General features: G+C 40.5%; 1 protein-coding gene across 4 annotated transcripts in view; it reads left to right on the plus strand.

Annotated features, from left to right (window-relative positions):
- The window catches only part of chst15 (carbohydrate (N-acetylgalactosamine 4-sulfate 6-O) sulfotransferase 15), a 108,793-nt gene that overhangs the window by 18,746 nt on the left and 66,046 nt on the right, over positions 1-24,001 (plus strand). The window lies entirely within an intron of this gene.

Raw genomic sequence — 24,001 nt, forward strand, 5'->3', positions numbered from 1 at the left:
TAAAGAGGGAGAGTCTCATTTCCCTCTCGCCACCTTAGACATGTTCAGCAGAGTGTTGTTCTAAAGCTGATTAGAATCCTGTTAACTTTTTGTTTAACTGACTTAGACTGTATTCTGGAACCTTATTCTCCGGTTTGCGGCTTTTTAAAAAGTGGAATAAGTTTTAGAGTATCTGCTATTTTAATGATCCTGCTCTCGTACCCTCCCATGTTACCGACGCATTATTTTGTTTCAAAAGTTTGAACGTCTAAAGACACTTGTGATAACCATCCTGTAGTTTTATTTTTAAAAAGTTACGCCTTTCCGACTTGTACCCAGCTGTACTTCTCCTGTGTATGTTCTGCACGGATCACCTTCCGTGCAGTTCTTCGCGATTTCTCTCGTAAACTTCTGTCAGTTAGAGGCCTCACTTTTACCACTGAAAACGTGTAATCTGTGACGTAAAGTAGCTAATTGGATGTAATTGAAAATAGATATCGTGTTAAAGTGCGTCATCGATGTCAAACGTTTAATGAACTAAATTATTAGGAAAGTTACTTAAAATGAACTTCGGGACGTAAGTATTACAAGTAATGAAACTCATGTCGCATTTTAATATAAATAAAATATAATAGTTCATTTTACTTCAGTCCTGATCGCTTGATTTGATCGCGTATAAAGCTACGCCGTAGCGGTTCTGGCTTCTTTTTGAAGCAACGATAAAGGACCATGAACTAGATATGGGATGAAGTATAAAGGAATTTCTGTTTTGCTACGAAAAAAACGCACTTTACTCTGTTCCCGAGTATGTGAGATGTTGCTGAGGTGTTCTTGTAGATGGTATAACATCTAACAGTCGGGGGTATTTTATGTGCCTTATGACTCAGTAAAATGAGCTGATTTTGTTATAGTTTTGGGGAAAATTCTTTTCTAATGGTAGCAAGGAATGTTTCATTTTTAATGAGATATCTGATCTAAGAACAGAAATCTTAGAAATAAGTATTCCAGAATATTCTGCCAAATCGCAGTAGCTGAAGACGAGTTTGCATCGATAAAAAACGGCGTGGCATTTACCAGAGGGAATTTCTTCTGAAGGATACCCATGCATTGGTAACCGCTGGCAATTCTCGGTGACTCGGCTGGATGCGCTATTTAATAGCTTTCTTCAGCCCTTGGCATCGAAGAACTGATGGAAACTTCAGCTGTTCGTTCTGCAAACCCTCCTGAAAATGTTATGTTTTATTGTATGGGGTGAATCAAGTTTTTAATGGTGTAGGAGCTCTCCCTCTTGTTTTGCGATTAAGAAAAAATTGCAGGGTCATTATCTTCTGAACAATTACAGATAGAATCACGGCTAATATCAATATGGCCATACATTGGTTAAATACCACCCAGTGGATGGCACCATCAGATTCACTAGGGATCACATTGTACCCAGAACTTTGACCAATAGCCTCAGGAACTGCATGTTTGAAAGTAGGAGATCATGTCTTGATATTTCCTGAAATACCACTGAACAGTTTGGCAACTGTCACTGCATTTTTCCATCACTGCGGTTTTCTTTAAATCGCTATACTTATTTGAATTCTTTTGTCCTCTGTGTTTGGGCTTTACTGTCTCTTCCACTGTCACACCTTACTCCCTGCCAATTGCTTTAAAACTTTTAACTAACTGCCGCCTTTTCTCTGAAGCCTCCTTACAAAATCATTGTCTCCTTTGTTGTGTTAATTTTCAGCTACACTTCTAGCCAGCCATCTGAATCATGTCTCTATTGATTAAAATTACAAATATTTTGAATATCAATAATTTTGAAGTCATTATATACAAGTTCTTTCTTATTATTTGCAATTAATTAAGTAATCAGACAGGAGATAATAAAGATCACTTGTGCCTTTCATATGTGAGCTGAAGTATTTGACCTTTAAAGAATTCAATTTTTTTTTAACAAATGGGCATCTTGTTGTTCTAACAGCCTTGCATTTTACAATAGGTTTCATAATCTTAAATACTTCTATCAGATGACTTTGCACATGCTAAGTACGTACCAAGATGAATCACCCCCTTATTTCCAGTTATTCCAGTTAATTAAGTCATTTAGTATATCTCTTCTGTACTCTGTTCAAAGTCTTCACATCTTTCATCAAGTGTGGCCCTCAGAATTGGACACCATACTCCAATAGAGGCCAAATAAGGATTTTTCATAAAGGTTAGTCATGTTTTCCTTACTATTGGACTCTTTACAAAACTCAAGATCCAATAGGCTTTCAAACAACCCAGCCTACCACTTCCAAAGAATTGGGCACAAACCCCCTAGAAGTTCTGTTATAACCTTAAAGTTTGAGAACATGGATGAAGTCTTCCTGCAAATCTGATACACTTCTTATCAGAGATCAAGCTAAGATGTTGTCTTGCTGAAAACCCTGTTCTGAGGAGGATATATCTTTACCTACTGTCCTAATGTCCTCAACCGAATGAGTATCTCAGTAGCCAAGACCTGAAGAAAGACTTCTAGTTACCCATAGGGCACTCCGTGAACTTTGGAAGTTGTTTGAGTAGATGGCTATGAGTCCTGATACTGACCAGTCAGGTCTCCTGGTGTCAACAGAATGTCCTTTAGAATTATCAGAAAATCAGTAAACTAATGTGATGTGTTTCTGATCCTGGGTCTATTTCATGACAGTTGTAATGCAGAGCTTTCTGTTCCAATTTATGTTAGTATAGTTAGAAAAAAGTGTTGCATCAATATTGGCATCAGTTGGTGCATATCTGACACCAGGAAAACATCAGATGTACTTATGCGAATACTATATTAAATGTTCCAATTTTGCATTTGCCACAGTTTTGCTTAAAAATGATCTCCAAAGCGGCCTGTTCCAGGTAAAATTGAGCTGATGTCATGCTGCTTCTAGAGCAGGAATGTTTCTAGTTTTGGAAGCTATTAATATAAAATAGTCATCAAGAGATCAAATATACAGAATAATAGGCAGTTAGTAGATATCTAGACAGTTGATCAGCGTATCTGGATACAAATCCCACCATGCCCATTAGGAAATGTAAATCTAAGGAATTAAATAAATCTTGGAATATTAAGCTAAGTTGGGTAATGATGCTAATGAAAATACCAGACTGTTTTAAAAGTCCATCTGTTTTATTGATGTTCTTCAGGAAAAGAGAATACTATCCTTCCTAGTTTTGGTCTCTGTAATCCCAGAGCCAAGTGATGTGATTGAATCTTAACTTTCCTTTGCAATGAACCTGCTCAGTTAAGGAAACATTTGTGAATGCAAGTAATGGCTGCCCTTGCCGGTTGTGTCCATGTTCCATGAACCAACAAATAAGGAAATAACTCAGGATAATGTGCATGTACACTCGAGGGGAGGCCGAAATTAATCAGTAAGTTCAAGGAAGAAGAAAATGAATATGTGAATGTAAATATAATATAAAATAATGCTAGTAGAGTTTGGTTAAAAAGACATTCAGTATAAATAGGGTGGGCAGTTTGGGCTGAATGGCCTGCTTCTGTCCTATATTTGCACTGTGTGAATCATTACATTGAATACTGATGCATAAATATGAGGGACATTGTATTAGCAAGTACTGAGCTTAATAAAATGTTCTTGAATTCTCTTGGATCTGTATAGCCCTAAGAAGATTGCAGACAATGGTGGCATTTTTACAGCAACAAATAAGATTCTGTCATTTTGTTATGGGATAACAATAGAGAACTTGTGTTTGACTTAACAAGCCTTCTGCCAATTTTTTTTTCATTATTTCTGGATGCTGTGCTACAAATTGAATTACAATAAGGGAGGAGTCTCTAGTGTTGTACAAACAAAAGAAAATCTGCAGATGCTGGAAAATTTTATTCAAAGCACCATGTGCAAAATGCTGGAGGAACTCAACAGGCCAGGCAACATCTATGGAAAAAAGTAAATGGTCAGCATTCCTTCTTCAGGTCCTTAAAGTTGCCTTATAACTTATTTAATATCATTTGACCAACTCAGACAAAATATGAACTTTTTACCCATGACTCTAATAACAATACATGGAATGTAGAGCAGATCCTACCTGCTTTAGTCCACCTGTGCATTTGTTTCTTTCCTGTTTGTTTTTGATACACTAATGAACAGAGAATGGAAAGCCTACTTGTAGCTAGATTTTCCTAACTTTTTCTTTTGTCTTTTCTTGGAAATTCATAAGTAACAGATTTCATTATTGCACCATAAGACCATAAGATATAGGAGCAGAAGTAGGCCATTTGGCCCATCAAATCTGCTCTGCCATTCAATCATGGGCTGATCCAATTATTCCAGTCATCCCCACTCCCCTGCCTTCTCCCCATACCCTTTGATGCCCTGGCTAATCAAGAACCTATCTATCTCTGCCTTACATGCACTTTTAAAAATGTAAACAGTGGGCAATTACTGTGCAGTCACAAGTGGTATAGGTGGGATTACAAACCACTTTTGAGTTACTTGCTTCTTGAGACACTTGTTTCTTTCCTTGCTCTCAGAACAGTTTATCAGAAATAGTTTGTGAAAATATTGAAATGTCAAACAATTGTAAATGTGCCAGAGAAAGAACCACATTGATATACAAAAGCTGTGGAATTGCAAAGGTTTTTTTTGCCTGTTTTTGACAGTTACTTGGGACTGAGATTGACATATTTCCTCTCCAGTGGTGTGGATTCTGTGGTGGTTAGCGAGGTCAATGTTGAACTGTTAACCTCTTCCACAGTAATAGGCCAAGGGGCAGCTGACAGAGAAGTGGGTGATTAATTGTGAGACAGTGTCCCAATTACACAAGGCCATTGCTCCCAATGTATGGCCAGCTGACACTGTCAGAGCTGAGTCAAGAACAAGACCACAAATTTGCCACATTGACAAAGACTGGGATAAAACTTTTTATTTTCTAAAGAGCTCAGAATAATTATTCTCATATGTTTGTAAATAGTTTTGAATACATATAAGCAGTTGCAAAGGAACTAAAGAAAGTGTAACATAGGTATCTTATGTCATGAATGTAGCAGAACTGTTGCAAAACTATAACCACAGGAGTTAATAGTAAGGTCTTCAGGTGAAGAAGGATGGTTCTGTGGGAGGTGAATGGTGTGGGCATAGTGATTTACTCAGTGTACAAATTGGAGAATACTACATGAATCCTGAAAATAAATCCTGTTTGAACTGTATTCAAACTTGTATAATTCTAGGATCATCAAGTCCCCATTTAACGTTAACTGTCTTGCAGTGACTGAGGTTTACTGTTGATGGTAGACCAATAATTAGAAAAAATTTACAATATTTTGATTTTTATTCTGAACTTAGGTGAAAACAGGAAGTTACGTAAGTGTGAGATGATTAATGTGAAAGTAGGTTAAGGAGCAAAGGCAACTTCCAATAATACAAGCAACACATAAAAGTTGCTGGTGAACACAGGAGGCCAGGCAGCATCTCTAGGAAGAGGTACAGTCGACGTTTCGGGCCGACACCCTTCGTCAGGACTAACTGAAAGAAGAGATAGGAAGAGATTTGAAAGTGGGAGGGGGAGGGGGAGAACCAAAATGATAGGAGAAGACAGAAGGGGGAGGGATGGAGCCAAGAGCTGGACAGTTGATTGGCAAAAGGGATATGAGAGGATCATGGGATGGGAGGCCCAGGGAGAAAGAAAGGGGGAGAGGGGGGGATAAACCCAGAGGATGAGCAAGGAGTATAGTGAGGGGGACAGAGGGAGAAAAAGGAGAGAGAGAATATGTATGTACACACACACACTCAGGTTGGAGGAACAACACCTTATATTCCGTCTGGGTAGCCTCCAACCTGATGGCATATATGTGTGTATATATATATTTTTTTCTCTCTCCTTTTTCTCCCTCTGTCCCTCTTACTATACTCCTTGCTCATCCCCTGGATTTATCCCCCCCTCCCCCTTTCTTTCTCCCTAGGCCTTCCATCCGATGATCCTCTCATATCCCTTTTGCCAATCAACTTTCCAGCTCTTGGCTCCATCCCTCTCCCTCCTGTCTTCTCCTATCATTTTGGATCTCCCCCTTCCCCCTCCCACTTTCAAATCTCTTACTACCTCTTCTTTCAGTTAGTCCTGACGAAGGGTTTTGGCCTGAAACGTCGACTGTACCTCTTCCTACAGATGCTGCCTGGCCTGCTGCGTTCACCAGCAACTTTTATGTGTGTTGCTTGAAATTCCAGCATCTGCAGATTTCCTCATGTTTGCGTTCCAATAATACAAATACATTTTCATCATGGTCATTTTAATACTTAAGTTAAAAATTCAAATTTTAATGACAATCCCTCTCAAATTCCATCAGTGAAAGAAAACATATCACCACAAAGGGTGCCAATCCCCACATTGATACACTCCCTCATTGTTTTTGAGTTCCTTGGGTATATATGATGTGAAAAGCAAGTATGTAATATTGAGGCTTTATACAGAAGGGGTGAGGTAGACAAATATTATTCTGGGATTGATAAGCTTGTCATATGAGGAGTGTTTGATGGCTCTGGGCCTCAACTCACAGCAATTCAAAAGAATGAGGGCTGACTTCATTGAAACCTATTAAATGTTGAAATGCTTCAATAGAGTAAAGGCGTCTGTTAGTCTTGCGAGACCATGGATCTGCGCCTGGAAAATATTCATTCTCCAGGGCGCAGGCCTGGTCAAGGTTGTATGGAAGACCAGCAGTTGCCCATGCTGCAAGTCTCCCCTCTCCACGAGACCAATGTTGTCCAAGGGAAGGGCATTAGGACCATACAGCTTGGCACCAGTGTCGTCCCAGAGCAATGTGTGATTAAGTGCCTTGCTCAAGGACACAACACGTTCCCTTGGCTGGGGCTCCAACTCACAACCTTCAGGTCGCTAGTCCAGTGCCTCAACCACTTGGCCACGTGCCCACTTCAATAGAGTGGATATGGCAAATATGCATTTACATGGTGGGGGAGCCTTAAGACTGGAGGACACAGCCTCAGAATAGAGGGGCATAATTGTAGAACAGAGATAAGGAATTTCTTTAGCCAGGGAGTGGTGAATCTGTGGATTTCTTGCCACAGGTGGCTGTGGAGGCCAAGTCTTTACATATATTTAATGGATTATTGATTGGTCAGAACATGAAGGGATACAGGGAGAAGGCAGAAGATTGGGGCTGACAGGAAAAATGGATCAGCCATGATGAAATGGTGGAGCAGACTTGATAGGCCAAATGGCCTAATTCTACTCCTATATCTTGTTGCCTTATGAGCATACAGTCTGCATTGCTAGATGTTTGGCAAAACATTAATTTCTGACCCATAATCTGTTAATGCATGATCACATTACTTGCTTCTGGATTTATTCTCTTACATTTAGGCAGACATGCAGACGCATTGTGTGTGTGTGTGTATGTATGTATGTGTGCACGTGTATACACTTTAATGGACTAAGGGTCAGAAGTGGTGAAACCTTTGCAGCGTTAGAATCGTACATGTATCAGTGAATGTGGAATTGTTGCTTGTCTGCTCAGTGCATTTCCAATTTCTGATTTCCATCCGTGCATGGAAGACCAAACTGAACTGGAGATAAGCTCCAATTAAGCACCCAGTGTCTGGAAGCAGAGCACTGATGGGCTGAAGTGGCCAGATGTACATTGCACCCAGCTACTCAGCTCCACCCAATGGTTCCCTACAGAAGAATTTGACTCTAACCTTTATATTTAACTTGTGTCAAAAATGACTAGTTAATAGTCGTCAGGTTAATTGATAAGTAGCTGAGTGCTTTCCTATTTTATGGGGTTAATAACCCTTAGTGAAAAGGTAAGCAGGTGTTCCAGGTTCTGAAGTAGATAAATAGATAGATATACTTTATTGATCCTGAGGGAAATTGGGAAATTGGGAAATCTAAGGCTTGCTTGCTCTATGCCATCTGCTCAGCCTCACTCTGCCTCTGACTCTCTGGTATGAAGGATTAACGTGGTTGGCATTCTATATGTGGAATGAGTGGGCATTTCAGATGGGATGGGCCACTGTAGATTTAAGCTAGTGGGCTGGATCTGGGATGATACTGCCCCCAACACTGAGATCATTTGCATTAGTTCTAACTCCACCAGAGATTTATTGGAGTGGATGGCTGTGGCTGTTTTTTGAAGGAGGTGCAGAAGGCTTAGGTTCCACACCACCAGGTTCAGGAACAGTTATTACCCCACAACCATCAGATTCCTGATGAACCAGTGTGGATAACTTTATTCATCACTCTTCTGAACTGATGTTACAATCCACAGACTCGCTTTCGAGGACTCTTTACAACTCATGTTCTCAATATTATTTTTATTTCCACAGTTCATATTTTTGCACATTGAAGTTTGTCCGTCTTTGTTTGTGTATAGTTTCTTTGTTTCCTGTAAGTGGCTGCCAGAAAATGAATCTCAAAGTAATATATGGTAAAATATATGTACTTTGATGATAAATTTACTTTAAACCTTGTACCTCTCAAATCCTGATTGTAAGAAGATTGTTCTAGCACCTAAGCATGTTCAGTGTCAGCTTCCACCAAAGAGAATATAGTTTGATCCTCCTGTGAGCCTCTACTTCGAACGAAGCTGTGGGGCTTGTAATATGATTAAAAATATTCCTACGGCATTCAATTCAATTAATATTTTACAAACCCCTATTAATGGCATCAATGACAATAATCATTTACCACCAGATTCTGGCCAAATAGTTTATTTCATTATACCCTGGATTCCAGGCTGAGAACCATATCTCCTTACTGCCACATTCCCACCCAACTGTGTCCCAGAGTGGCCTTCTGCTATGTCAAACTCTGAAGGTGCCTTTGAGTATAATGAAGCATGTATACACAGACACAGACACACGCGCGCACACACACACACACACACACACACACACACACACACACACACACTTGAGCTCCTATGCAAATTGCAATTTTTGATGTGGATATTAATGGGTCTTATTACGTGTTTAAAAATGCTCACAAGAAATGTCAGTTTCTACCCAAATCCTGTGTGTATGTTCCAAAGTCTATTCACCACTGTGTAGAGTATTTAAATCATTGTGATTTCTTCTGCCTTATTTGTTGTTTGTGAGTTTTTTTTAGTCTAAGTGCCACTTGCCAACTTAATGGCATCACAGCTGCCGTTCTTCCTGGACCCATGACTCATGGAAATGGATACTGGAAGAGGAAGCCCATGCCATGCCACGAACGTCAGAAGTCTTTGAAGCCAATGGTGGGCACTACTGTTTTACCAGCTGGTCTCAAGATCTGGATCATGATTTTGTATCTTAAAATAGCAGTGGAACTTGGAAGCCCAAAAGTGAGCAATGGAGATACAGAGTTCTATTTTGCATGTACTTATTTTTTTGCCCTTGAGTTTAGTATTACAATATGCACTCTAGTTCGTCTCAGAGCATTACATTCTGGAAAAAAGTTGATTTAACTTTCAGGAGAGATCTACTCATTCAAAGGCTAAACAGAATTCTTTCTGACGGTAACATCCAAGGAATTCATTTTACGCTTAATTTGAAACATTATATGTGGTAACTGTAATTGCTTGGGAGGAAAAGGATGAATTTGGAATTAGGCTTCCTAAACCTCTCCACCACAGGGATTATCCTAGTGACTTCTGTGAGCTAGTTGTTAAATATTTATTGTTAGTATTGGTTTGCAATCTCTTTAACACTCTATCTTGGGATTTTCAGAGTGGTACAAGACAAGCTGAAGAGAGTAATGTTTGATCAGCTAGACATTCTTATGAAAGAAGCATGATTACATCTGCACTGAAAGTTCTATTATGCAAAACTATTCTTGTACTTCAGCAGTCTGCAATATTAGTGTATTTCACAAGCCTATACAGCCTTATCATTCATCATTAAACTCTCAACATCAAGGCTATTACAGAGCTTGGTCACAGTGTTTAATTCCTCTGCATGTTCCTTTTAATTTTTCTTTCTTTCCCCCTCGTTCACATTTTCAATCCTTTCTCTTTATTCCTCTATCGTTGAACATGAAGAACAGTCTCTTGGGTTTCATACCAAGTTATTAATGGCAGCTTCAGAACTTCATCATAGCAGGAGTTCTTTTGGTCAGGGGAGAGAGAGGAGAAAAAGAGTCAAAACAAATTCATGCACGGCCTATGCCATCTCAATTAGAATTAAATATTGTCTTTCCTGAAACTGCATCAATATTGCAGGGGTTTGAGCAATTTTTATCCATTTACTCCAAAAACTGTCAGGCTTCAGTTTTCACATTTCCTTTCATCCCTTTTCCTGCATATAATTTATTTAACGTCTCATTTTTTATTGGTGCTTGTCCATTTGGTTTAATCTTGATGGGCTCTTTGAAAGTATACACATCTATCAGTAGTCCGCAGAGGATAAAGTGGCTCCTGGAAACTGAAATCATTATTACCATTATGTATTTCTAATGCATTACGAGCTCTGGGCCAGGTAGTATGATCGTTCGGTCCTTCTGTTAAAACTTGTACTTTACTGATTACAATCATAAAAGATAGCTGTAGCATATGGCATTACCTGCTATAGCTACCCCAAATTAAATGTGGCCTTGTTCCACACAACTTTAACTGGTATTCAGACACAACATGCTCTTTTCAACCTTATTTCTCACCTCCTCTTTTCCTTCTGAAGTTTGAATTTCTTTCACCTCGCAAATCTATACAGACGTACGGTGGAGAACATTTTAACTGGCTGTATTCCTGCCTGGTATGGGATGGGGGGAGGAGACTGCACAGGATCCAGCTACACAAAGTTGTGAACTCAGTCAGCTCCATCATGGGCACTAGCCTCCCCAACATTCAGGACATTTTCAAGGAGAAATGCCTTAAAAATGCAGCATCCATCGTTAAGGACCCCTTAAGGGAGGAGATACAGGAGCCGGAAGGTGCACAGTCAATGATTCAGTAACAGCTTCTTCCCCTCTGCCATCTGATTTCTGAATGGACTTTGAACCTATGGACACTACCTCACTATGTTTTTTATTTCTATTTTTGCACTACTTATTTAATTTATCTTTTAAAACTATATATATTTAATGTAATTTACAGTTTTATTATTATTATGTATTGCAATCTACTGCCACCCTATCACAACATATACCGGTGATATTAGACCTGATTTCGATTTTGATTTAAGTAATCAAGAGTAATGAATATGCTACTATTAATGCTGTTAACTGGAATATTATATAAATGTCAAAACTATACCAAAACTGGAAAGGCATGGTCTTTGCATCATCATTTTCCACTTTGCACGTGTCTTTATCAGCAACAGTTCAAAATGAATAAAGAACACTATCAAAGCAGTTTCGCTTTTGAGGAGGCGAGGTGGAAAATCACCATGAATCATGATGCTTTGCACTTATTCAATTTGACAAGTTGCTTCACTTTTCCCAATAACATTTTTTGAATCGCTGGAAAAATTGGATGCCAGAGTGAATTGAGATGATTCAAGCCCATTGTTATTAACTATTAAATGATTCTCAATATGATAAGATGGACTCTTTACCTCACAATCTACCTCATTATGATCTTACACCACATTGTTTACCTTCTCTGTTGCTGTTACTTTTTATTCTGCATCTGCTTTTTTAACGATGTTCTACTCAATGATTTGATCAGTGTGAGTAGTATGTAACACAAACTTTTCACCATGTTTTGGTACATGTGACAATAATAAGCCAATTCCAATTCCAACAGAGATTATCAATCCCCCGTGTGAAAAATGGGTTCACCATTATCCCTAATAGTAAGTTGATGTCATATACAATTGCAAATGTACTCTGTTAAATTTTCTTTTCTATTTATAGTACAATGTTTTGGAAATGGAAAGAAGATTAATTATTTGGGTTCTCTCTTGTTTCAGTGCACAATTTGTTTAAATGTGAAGAAATGTTTTCAAATTAGACATATACTTATGATACCAATTTAATAGCGAAATGGCATCTTAGTTTTAGTTGTAGATCAAAAAGAGTAACATCTGTTTCTAGTTAATCGAATGTTAAAAAAATTCTACTGGGCTGACCTGTCAGACTAAGAATGTTTTTAATTTTATTTGACCCTGTAATTATCTTTCCTTTTTGTTCTCTACCCCTTATTATGTATTTATTTATCCAACATTATTATGTACCCCTTTTTCAAGACTACCTGCATCATTACCTCTTCACTAACAGAAGTGGTACAAAGCATGAAGAATTACATATAGGTTTATTTTATCTGCCAATTAGTGAAGAAGCATCTGTCACTAATAAGTACTGCTTTTCTGAGGTATAATCATGGTTTTAAAGATGCAGGAAAAACACATAATTTATATTTTGCAAGCTATTTGCAAATATTCAAAGTATTAAAAAAAGGTTTTATAATCATTTTCTGTCCAGACAAAATCATATTTTTTTAGCTATATGGTATCTGCATTGCATTCGTCTCACAATCTGATGAAAGGAGATTAAGTCATGAACAATTTTATCTTATTTAGTTTGGAAATGGCTTGCATTCTCTTCAGAGAAAACATTTAGCTTTCTTTCCAACAGGCATTATTAGAAAACAGACACTAATAATTCTGAAAATAATTTCTGAAGGACTAAGATTAACACAAGAGATTAGAAACATAGAAAATAGGTGCAGGAGTAGGCCATTCGGCCCTTCGAACCTGCACCGCCATTCGGTACAGTCATGGCTGATCATCCAACTCAGAACCCTGTACCTGCCTTCCCTCCATACCCCCTGATCCCTTTAGCCACAAGGGCCATATCTAACTCCCTCTTAAATATAGCCAATGAACTGGCCTTAACTGTTTTGAAGAATGTGGAAATTCAGGACTCAATGAATGGTCTTGGTTTGAAACGGCAACCATTTATTTCCCTTCAGAGATGTCCCCTGACCTTCTGAGTTCCTGCAGTATTCTGTGTGTGTTTTTCTGAAGGACTGCCTATAGAGCTGTAGGGTAGTTCAGAATCAGGTTTATTGACACCAGCATGTGTCATGGAATTTGTTAACTTTGCAGCGGCAGTACAATACAATACATAATAATAGAAATAAAACAGTAAGTAGATATATTACATAAATAGAAATAAACAAGTAATGAGGGAGTGCCTTCAGGCTTCTGTACCACTTTCCAGATGATAGCAATGAGAACAAGGCATGACCTGGGTGATGCAGGTCCTTAATGATGGAACCTATGGATCCCACAATGCAAAGAGTTAGTTTGGGTGACTAGATGTTAACATTCATTTGAATAGTACATGAAGAGGGGTGCAATAGAAAATACGTTGGAATTTGATGTAAAGGGACAGGGAAAAATTAATGTGGACCATAACGCTAGCATACCATAAAAAGAGAAACCAAACAGTGGGCTGAGGTTGGTTTTTATATCATAAGTGCATTACTGGTTCTGGAATTACCTTCCACATGTGCAGTCATTAAAACTAGAGACTTTAAGATTTGCTTTTTATAGTACATGGTGTACAGTTGTTTCCAAACAAAATTATTGATTTGCTTGTCTTTCCCAAGATGAATCAGTTCTCCAAAGTCACATTGACCATTCTCTGTAATGTGGTTTACTTAGACTTCAAACAGGATTTTTTAGTTGTACTAAAACCAAATTGAGAATTCTAGCATCTTTGCTTGGGACTATTGGCACTTGCTTGTACAAGTACCACCAGGTTTAGTATTCTGTCTGAAGCATTGGTGCTGACCTCGTGGGCTGCTCTTTATTGGTGATATTCTGTACGGGCTTTGGCTCCATGTAGGATTTCAACAGTGGAGCATGCAGATCTCTGTCAATTCATACTGGACCTTTACTATCTGAACCTGAACTGCAAGAGCTTTTACTTCAGTAGGGAAGAACAGTTTTGAAACATGTGGGCGAGCATACTTAAGTGTGGAATTTGTGTTTCCTTGACTTAACTGCTTTAAAAATGTTTTTTTTTTGAATAGACGTGTAGAAATATTCATAGTTTTTGAAGGTTTGACAGTGACTAAGCCACGAGACATGACTGTTATTTTATTTTCATGTTTTGTTGGGATTGTTCTGACCCACTCACAAGGCAAGACTATATTGCTTAAGGCTCTGCCACTAATGAGGATAAAGCTGGTATATAGCATCAAATTGACAATGGTGAATTCAGGATAGAGTAGGTCTATCTTTTCCATGTAGATCAATGACTAGAAACCTATTGCTACTTTCCTGTTATTTAACTGCTTGAAAGAAGAAGATGCTGGCAAGCCACATGGAACAACGGTGAGCATCTGTACTGCCAAATTGAAAGCTGCAAGTGTGATTCTGGCTTGAGTTCCACGTAGCAGTGGAAAATACAAACTTTTAGTGAGTGGTTAACCAATCCCTGGACAGCCCCTGTGAAGTTGGGCAATACCCAACAAAGCTGTACAGAAGTCAGAGCTGGGATGCAGGTTCAAGGTAATTTGATCACAACTCCTAATGATGATTTCAGGGTGCTGACTCAAATATTCTTCCATATCTGATGTCCAAAGTCAGGCCAGTCCAAATTTTGCCTTCACTAGTGGGAGCAAATGTGATTTTCTCTTTTAAGTGTGTGAACATGGCACAGCAGATAGGCAACAGATACCTATACTTCTCCAAATTAGAGCACAATTGCTGAGGGATGCACAATTCAAATACTAACTGAGGGAGCCAGTTGGGCATTGAATACTGAAAGGAAATTTTGAAGTGTTCTAAAGAATTTGACTGAGAATATAATGACTAATTTAGTAAATCTTACCACGCTCAATGTACCATATCGCCTCCCAGGCTTTGAGCAATAGGAGGAACAATACAACCTGACCACTTTCCATTCTTGTGGCCCTCTGTTGCTCAGGGTCAACAATAGATGTTGATTCTCAGCTGTCCATATGACATGCAAACAAGGCAGTACAATATGGAGAACAAGCTGTTGCCCATGTAGCAGGCTACCTCTCTCTACACAGCTAATGAATCCAGAGGAATGGCAGAGATTAATACAATTTGGTACCAGTGGTGTCGCAAGAGTTGCCAGTCAATGTTGAACTCCACGTAGGATTGACTTACAGACTCCAACTACGAATTTTCCTTGAGGTTTACTCCTGAAGCCTTCCTGATGAGTGGGTAAGGCAGCGGAGGTTTGTGATCATAGCTGTACTTCTCCCAGATGAGCCAACTATGGTTGATGAGCCCTATTTGCCCAAAGTGACTGGTTTTAAGGTGCTAGTAACCTGCCTTTGCCCCTTCTCCAGTCAGTAGGAATGGTCCCCCCCGGCTAAGCCACATGTGAAGGCCAGGAGTTGGACTTAATTGTCAGCGGGTATTTGAGATGCACGCCATTGAGAGCATTTAATAAGTGGGGGAGCTTATTCCCACTACTACCCCAAATATAACAACCCTAAGGAATCATTTACTATTAATGCGATGTCAAAATGCCCCAGGTGATAAGTTAACTATTACAAGATTGAGGCTATAACCTATCTTGTATGCATTATTTTTGTGGAAAGCACGAATTTCACCATGTTCTTGGAAATGTATTTCATTAAGTATTTACAAATTCAAGTTTGAGTTATGAGGAATATGGAAGGAATTTGCCTTTGTATATTTACGTGTGGTTACTTCATCAAGTTGTATTGTGTTATCAAGATATACGGGGAGTTTTTCAATGCATATGTCAATATATCTGTCTTGGATTAATTCAATTTATATTGTAAAATAAACACACAACATTGAAACTGAAGAAGAGTTAAATCTTACCGCCTGTGAATGAATTTGACTTGGAGTTTGTGTCGTGCTGAATGACACTCAGGCTCCATTGATTTTTATGTATGAGGAGTGATTGGCAACATAAATTTGTATTGATATAGAGTCAAAGAACATCAAAGTAAGCTCTTGGGCTCACTTTGTCCATACCGATCATCAAAACATTGATTGAAATTCGGAAGTCTTAGGAGTAATTTGACAAACGTTTTTTTTAATCATATTAGAGGAATCTGATAGACGTTCCAGAATACATACCACTTTATTCAACATAAGAAATGGAATATTGATTAATTTTTGCACATATCAATCACTTATGCTTTTTTTATGTCCCTTGAAATTCTGGGCAACCTCAGATGTTGCAAATCAGGATGACATCAGATTTGCATGTCCCTTTTGAAGTGTTTTCTGGGAGATTGGATTACTTTGTGCTAGGTGCAAGTACAGTATTATTACGCACTCTCACAATGAGCCTGCTCTGCACGCTACTGGGCTGGGATAGCCACTGGCATTTATCCATTCCATTGCCTCGTGTCCCACCATCTGATCTCCTGATCTTGTGACACTGTAATCTGCTTTGAACCAAACTAGTGACCTCGATCTCCAACATCCCAATGGCTTTCCTTATTGATGGTTTCTGATATTCGGCTCAATGCTGCTCCCATTCCCTTCTCTCCCCACTACCCTCCATCAAGGAGGAAGATCCCTCATCCCTCATTTTCCTCTGCTTCACCTCCTAGCTCAAGCAACAAAGTCACCATTTCATCCGTGCCATTGCACAGCACATCTCACCATGATGATTCTCCTGCCCTTTTGAGGATTGCAGAACCTATCCCTTTTATTTACAGTTCAATGTACATGGCTGCTTATTATTCTCCCCATCCCATGGGCCCTGCCTCCCATATCTTTCCAACCCACCACGACATTGGGTCTGATACTCCTTTCCCCAGATCATCATCCCCAGACCAACCACAGTTGAAAACCGCACAGGCATAAAGCTGCCTATCGTAGCTGCAAACCATGGCTTGAATCAGGCTACTCAACAGATTATTCTTGATGTCAACAATTGAAGTTTATATATAGACAATGACAACAGTTGTTACTGCTGCCCCATTACAACGGGGCAACAGTGCTAGTGATGTTGGTTCACAGGAAAACTGAAATTTCAGAAACTCAGGACCACGTTGCAGTCTGGAAACATTTTGACATTGAAAAAATTATTTGTATATTGAGATACAGCACCCTAAATAGGCCCTTCTGGCCCTTCAAGCCACGCCACCCAGCAATCCCCTGATTTAACCCTGGCCTAATCACGGGACAATTTACAATGACCAATTAACCTAACAATGAGTACATCTTTGGATTGTGGGAGGAAATGGAGGCACCCAGAAGAAACCCATGCAGTCATGGGGAGAACATACAGTCTCTGTACAGGCAGCAGTGGGAATTGAATGTAGGTCGCTGCTACTGCAAAAGCGTTGTGCTAACCACTACACCGCGTGACACCCCATGTTGGGCATACAGAGTTATTTCCCACAAATAAAAGTTGATGTGAAAATTATGGTTTGTATATAAATCTTTTTCTACATCCTGATAATTTTTTGTTGGCAAAGGGGATTATAGGATGGGCATGTATGAGTATGTAGAGTTAGGTCACAAATCATCCATGATCTTAATGTACAAGGGGTCCCAACCTAGGGTCCATGGATAATGGTGGGGGTCCATGGCATAAAAAGGGTTGGGGACCTCTGGTAATGAATGACAATAGGTCTCTTGGTAACATTTCAGAATGAGATATAATACAAATATTAATACAGCCTCATGTGTACCTTTTGCAATATGTCTTGAATGAAAATACCATAAATTGCTAGTATGAGTTACAAACACTCAGGCAGCTTGTTTCAGTTTCATATGACTACAGGAATAATGACATTTCTCATGTGAAAATGCCCTGGTCTCCTTCTCTGTGGTAGCAGAAGCACGCAAACTGTGAGAATGCACTCGACTTAGTGGTCGTGCTGAAAGGGTGAAAACTGCACTGGTATCCATGATGTTATGACGACTGCTAGCTTTTTTCGCAAAACTTGACCTTTAATCTGAATACATAAATCTTTCCAGATGATGTCAGGTAAGAACATTAAAATGATTTACTTTTTTTGAAGCATCTGCTTAAGTGTTCTTTTTTGAATTATTCTACTCGGCAAAATTTTGTTCCTGTATAGATGAGGTATCTATCCACTTTTCTTCTCTGATGGTAGTAAGTGCTTCCACATATTGGTTTATCAATAATCATCAGCGTCTGACCGCCTTTGATAATCGCACACTACTGATGTTTAGCGAGACATTTATCAATAAATCTTCCTTTTAGTCACTATTTAGATCCTAGTTATTGTCTGGAACTCATTGCCAGTAATCAGGGCTTTCAACAGGGAACTGGATGGGGGACTTGGGGAGAAAACAAATCCCAGGGCCCTGGGGGAAAGGGCAGGAGAATAGAACTGGCAGAGTTGTGATGAGCCAAATGATCTCCTGTATTATAACAATCCTATTCTATTTTTTACCCTTGTTGCATGTTGACTTCCACTGAAACTAAAATTTGAAGATCTAGGATATTAATTGAAAAAAAGTAGTTATGAAAAAATAATTTCCTTATTTGCTTTACTTTTGATGAGCATGAGATAATCTACAAAGGTGCCAATATGAAATTATGAGAAGTACTTCATTCCTTAAGGTTGTTATAGCTGGGAGTGATACTGGAGACTAGCTCCCACTATCGAGTAAATGCTGCCAATGGCGCATGACTCAATAGCCTCTATCAACCAAGTCCACCTACTGCCCTACACATGTGGCTTAGCTATTAAACCTGATAGGATTGCTTCTACTGACAGGAGAAGGGGTGTTACTGGTGCCTTTAAACTAGTAGCTTTGGGCATTTGGAGCTCGTCAGCTGTGGTTGGCAGCTCATCTAGGAGAACAAAAACTCTGATCTCAAATCTCCACTGCCTTGTGGCTGTACCCACTCATGGCGAAGGCTTCGGGAGTAAATCATAAGGGAAAAATCTGGAGTTAGCATCCCGAAGGCAGTCCTATGCTGACTGGCAACTCCTGTGGTGCTGCTAGTGCCAAGTTGTACCAGTCTCTGCCATTCCTTTGGGTTCATCAGCTGCGTGGAGAGAGGGAGCTTGCTCTCCATACTTTACTGCCCTAACTTGCATATCTAGACAGCTATGGCACAACCTGATCAATGGAGGCCTCAGTCACTCAACGCAATTGAACCCCAGTGATTGAAGGACTTAAAGTGAAACTAGTGGAACAGTGGAAGAGCTGCTCTTAAATTCAAAATTATTGAATTAAAACAATACGTATTTTTTAAAAATGAAAAGCTTGCATTGGAAATGACTTGAGAAGGTTTAATTATGCAGTGTACTGTCTCTGAAGATGAGATTGATTTGCTTTGATACTGGTCAGTTACCAGAATTGTGAGACGGAGTGGTTGTAAATGCTGATCAAGTTTTTGGATGAAACTCTGAAACTGCTGAGTAAAATCCCCATTGAAACTTATAAATTTGGACCGACTCCAAATTGGGACGGCGTACATGAAATATATTATCAGAGATCAGAGATTAAGGGGGCTAGGGCTTTACTCTATGGAGAGAAGGAGGATGAGAGGAGACATGATAGAGGTGTTCAAGATAATAAGAGGAATAGATAAAGTGGATAGCCAGCGCCCCTTCCCCAGGGCACCACTGCTCAATACAAGAGGACAGGGCTTTAAGGGAAGGGGTGGGAAGTTCAAGAGGGATATTAGAGGAAGGTTTTTTACTCAGAGAGTGGTTGGTGTGTGGAATGCACTGCCTGAGTCAGTGGTGGAGGCAGATACACTAGTGAAGTTTAAGACACTACTAGACAGGTATATGGAGTTAAATTATTTAAGGTGGGGGGTTATATGGGAGCTAGGATTTGAGGGTCGGCACAACATTGTGGGCCGAAGGGCCTGTAATGTGCTGTACTATTCTATGTTCTATGTTCTATTATGAAAGGGGCGGCCTTTTGGTGCTGAAGTGGTGATGTCAATATTATCTGTACTTGCTAGGAAGTTTGGGTGGTACTTTGAGGCAGACCCGTCACTCAAACCTTCATACATGGATCTGAATGGGAGTAAATTTGCCCTTTCACTACGGAATGCTGATTGCATAGGATCCCTAATATGTTCATCCAGCTTAATTGAAAAGGAGAATCTTTTATAGAGAAAGTTACTTCAATGCAGCTTGAGGCACATGGACGGGATCAGACCTACCAGCCTGCATTGCCATTCAACATCATACCTCAGTTCCTGTCTTTGTATTTGTCCATGGGCTTTTATATTTCTATATGTCAAAAGCCTATTCCAGGCCTGACGTTGTGGCAATTGTGGCTCTTTTTGAGAAAGGGAGTTCCAAATTTCACCGATTTCTGTGCAGTGTGTTACGTACCCCGTTGCCAAACCAGCAGAAATGGACCACTTAGTTGGAGTCTGGATTACTGGAACTAAGAAAGTTTTATTAAAGAAATAAGTAACACAGTACTCTAATCGTAAGGATATGAATACAACAGATTAGCAATGATAAAACACACATGTACACAGAACTAGGGTAATAGGAATCAAACAAGCTCTATCGCAGTCTAGGGGTAAAATGATCAGTCTCGAGTGACGCAGAGTTCAGTTCAGCTTAGGACAGTTCGCAGTAATTGCTGTTGTGTCGTTGGGGAGAGAGAGAGAGATAATATGCAAATTCTGATTCACGCAGACCTTTGTTCTTCGCAGTTAGCTTTCGGGCGAACCCTTTTATGTCTTCTGTGGTCACTGACTGTGACCCCTCCGTTCCGGATACGACCATTCTTCCGCAGTGAACCCGGCACCCAGGCAAGGGCAGACACACACACCAGGTTCCCGCCGATCGTACCTTTTCACCCTGTGCGTCTATGGTCGGTCCCCGCGACTAGACCTCCAAACTCCCACCAACTTGTGGGGGCACACCGCTTTCCCAGGGTCTTGTTATCTCGTGATCTCGTGGTGTGTGTCTTGCCTTAGCAAACCTGTTCTTTTTATCCCCCTGCTGGGGTATCACCTGTCCATCAAACTTCAAACAGTTGGGGTTCAAAGCAACCGGTCTGTCAATACTCTTAAATTGTGTTTCTTTTCCGTTACCTCTCTCCTCCCTCATTAACATTTTGAATGCTTCTCCATTGTCTCCCTTATCTCTCTCATCAGTATCAATCTTCTGATAACTTGGTTTTTCGTCACAAGTGTAAGCCCTCCCTGGATTACAAATGCCTCACTTACATACAAACCAGTGTCTGAGGGACCAGTGTGATGGGTGGGGGTAGAGCCATCCTGATCAAAAAGGCGCAACAGCGCCTTTATTTCCTATGGAGCATGAAGAAAGCTCACCTCTGTCCCAGGATACCGCTGTACCATTGAGAGCATACTCACCAACTGCATCTCAGTGTGGTGTGGCAATTGTCCTGTATCGGACCGCAAAGCACTCCAGCGGATTATTGGCACCCAATTGCCCACCATTAAGAATATCTACTATAAACGCTGCCTGGGCAGGGCGAAAAGCATTATCAGGGATGCATCTCACCCTAACCATGGACTTTTTACTCTCCTCCCATCCGGTAGGTGCTACAGGAGCCTCCACTCCCGCACCAGCAGGCACAGGAAGAGCTTCTTCCCTGAGGCTGTGACACTGCTGAACCTCACATCACAGCGCTAAGCAGTATTGCACCCATATTGTACTGTCTCAGTACTTTTATATTTGTGTGCTGTAGCACTTTTTTTATTCACAGTTATTTTGTAAATAACACTATTCTTTGCACTTCTGGTCAGATGCTGAATGCGTTTCATTAGCTTCGTATCTGTACTCGGCACAATGACAATAAAGTTGAATCTAATCTAATGTGCAGCTTAGTGTAGGGATGTAGGCATCTCCCACCCTGCGGAAGCCATGTGCCCTCTGTCCCCAACGTGCCACTCTGCTCCAACCCCCTACCCCCCCTCCCCCGAATCGCAACAACCAAGAACTGGGTCGTGCTGAGCAGAGGCGTGAGCACTGAGTCAGCACCTGCTGTTCTTTCACCAGCTCTCTTTCCGTGATCCTCTCCCATGCGCTGTTTTTTGTTCATAACCGACTTGCAAACTATTTGGGTTATGAACAGTTATCAGGATCAGAATCCTCGTCATAGCCTGGGCACTGCCTGTAAAGCAAGGGTTCCCAACCTTTTTTGTGCCTTGGTCTCCTACCGTTAACTGAGCTGACCATGGACCCTGGGTTGGGAACCCCTGCTGTAGAGTGATTTTTCATAGCACAGCTTAGTTTTAATTGTACTATACAGGCTTCTTTTTCTATATTTCTCTCACTAGAGGAAATCATTTTTCTGCATCCATCCCGTTGTCCAATCCTCTAAGACACAGGAAGTGACAGGTCGTGCAATGTTTGGCTTTCTTAAGCTATCCCAAAATCAGTATGTTCATGATCATACTCACTTTTTCTCTGTTATAACAGATGTTAAAGTCATAATTAGAGTTCATGAGGCAAAAAGTAAACATCTGTTTGGAAAGTTTCTCCAACCTGCAACAGATACTTGTCTGATTTCAGAAACTGATTAAGTCTTTAAACAGTTTTTATGTCTGTGAATTATATTTGGCAGTAATAATGCCACAATTATTGGAAAGAGCTTGCATGATGTCATGAGAGCAGCTTATTTAAATAGCCATGTCTCATTTAGGATGGGCGTTCCCAGCTGTAAAAGAAATTATTAAAATATCAGAGAGAAGGAAAGGTTGTGGAATTCTAAAATTAAAAATCCTTATCTTGAACCTGCAGAAAATCGTGCATTAGATTCCATTCTGCAAACATATGAACTGCATTGTACTTTCGGATGCGTTCATCCTTCCAGTTTTGCAGATGCTGAGATACATCCTAGGACGCTGGAGCACTTCATCAGTGATCTAACCTGGGGCCATCGGGTGTCTCAGCTCTTTGGACATCGACAGTTCTTGCCCAGGCGAACCAGCCAGAAATGATTAGTCTCTGGCTTGTGTCCCAGCAGCATTAGTCCACGGGTCACACCTCTTGATCCATAGCCATCTGGAGGCTCGCACAGCAGCCTCTGTGACGATCCTGATGACTCTTTTTGTAGCCCCCATAATGCCAAGTAGGTTCTGCACAGCGAGCAGCCAGCAACACCTCTACATCTCATCTCCTATAAAAGTTGCTGGTGAATGCAGCAGGCCAAGCAGCATCTCCAGGAAGAGGTACAGTCGACATTTTGGGCCGAAACCCTTCGTCAGAACTGAAAGAAGAGCTAATAAGAGATTTGAAAATGGGAGGGGGAGGGGGAGATCCGAAGTGATAGGAGAAGACAGGAGGGAGAGGGATGGAGCCAAGAGCTGGACAGGTGATTGGCAAAAGGGATATGAGAGGATCATGGGACAGGAGACCTAGGGAGAAAGAAAAGGGGGAGGGGGGGAAACCAGAGGATGGGCAAGGGGTATAATGAGGGGGACAGAGGGAGAAAAAGGAGAGAGAGAAAAAGAATGTGTGTAAATAAATAAATAACAGATGGGGTACGAGGGAGAGGTGGGGCATTAGCGGGAGTTTGAGAAGTCAATGTTCATGCCATCAGGTTGGAGGTTACCCAGACGGAATATAAGTTATTGTTCCTCCAACCTGAGTGTGGCTTCATCTTTACAGTAGAGGAGGCTGTGGATAGACATATTGGAATGGGAATGGGACATGGAATTAAAATGTGTGGCCACTGGAAGATCCAGCTTTCTGTTCGTATCAAGCCCTCCATCCCTGTCTCTGGCACTGCTCTGCCAACTCCTGTTGTTTGTCCAGTCCTGACGAAGGGTCTTGGCCTGAAACGTCGACTGTACCTCTTCCTAGAGATGCTGCCTGGCCTGCTGCGTTCACCAGCAACTTTGATGTGTGTTTCCTGTTGTTTGCCTTTCTTATGTTCAAATGCCTCCTGACTTTGGTCTTCCCAAGGAACTGTCAGTTCTACCATGAATGACCACCTGCCTCGAGGTTTCTGATGAAATGACCATGTCAGTCCTCGGATGATGATGCAATAAAGTCAGAGAACTTTAATTACTTGCCAAGATCAACTTTCATTTGCCAGTCAGATGACGTGGTGAGCAATCCTGCTGGTGATCTGGGCTGAGGCTGTCGTTGGCCTGCAGCTTTGACAAAGGCTTTGGGCTCTCTGAGCAGTTACTGAGGGAA

This window comes from Mobula birostris, chromosome 21, assembly GCF_030028105.1.
Source record: "Mobula birostris isolate sMobBir1 chromosome 21, sMobBir1.hap1, whole genome shotgun sequence".
Taxonomy (NCBI): Eukaryota; Metazoa; Chordata; class Chondrichthyes; order Myliobatiformes; family Myliobatidae; genus Mobula; species Mobula birostris.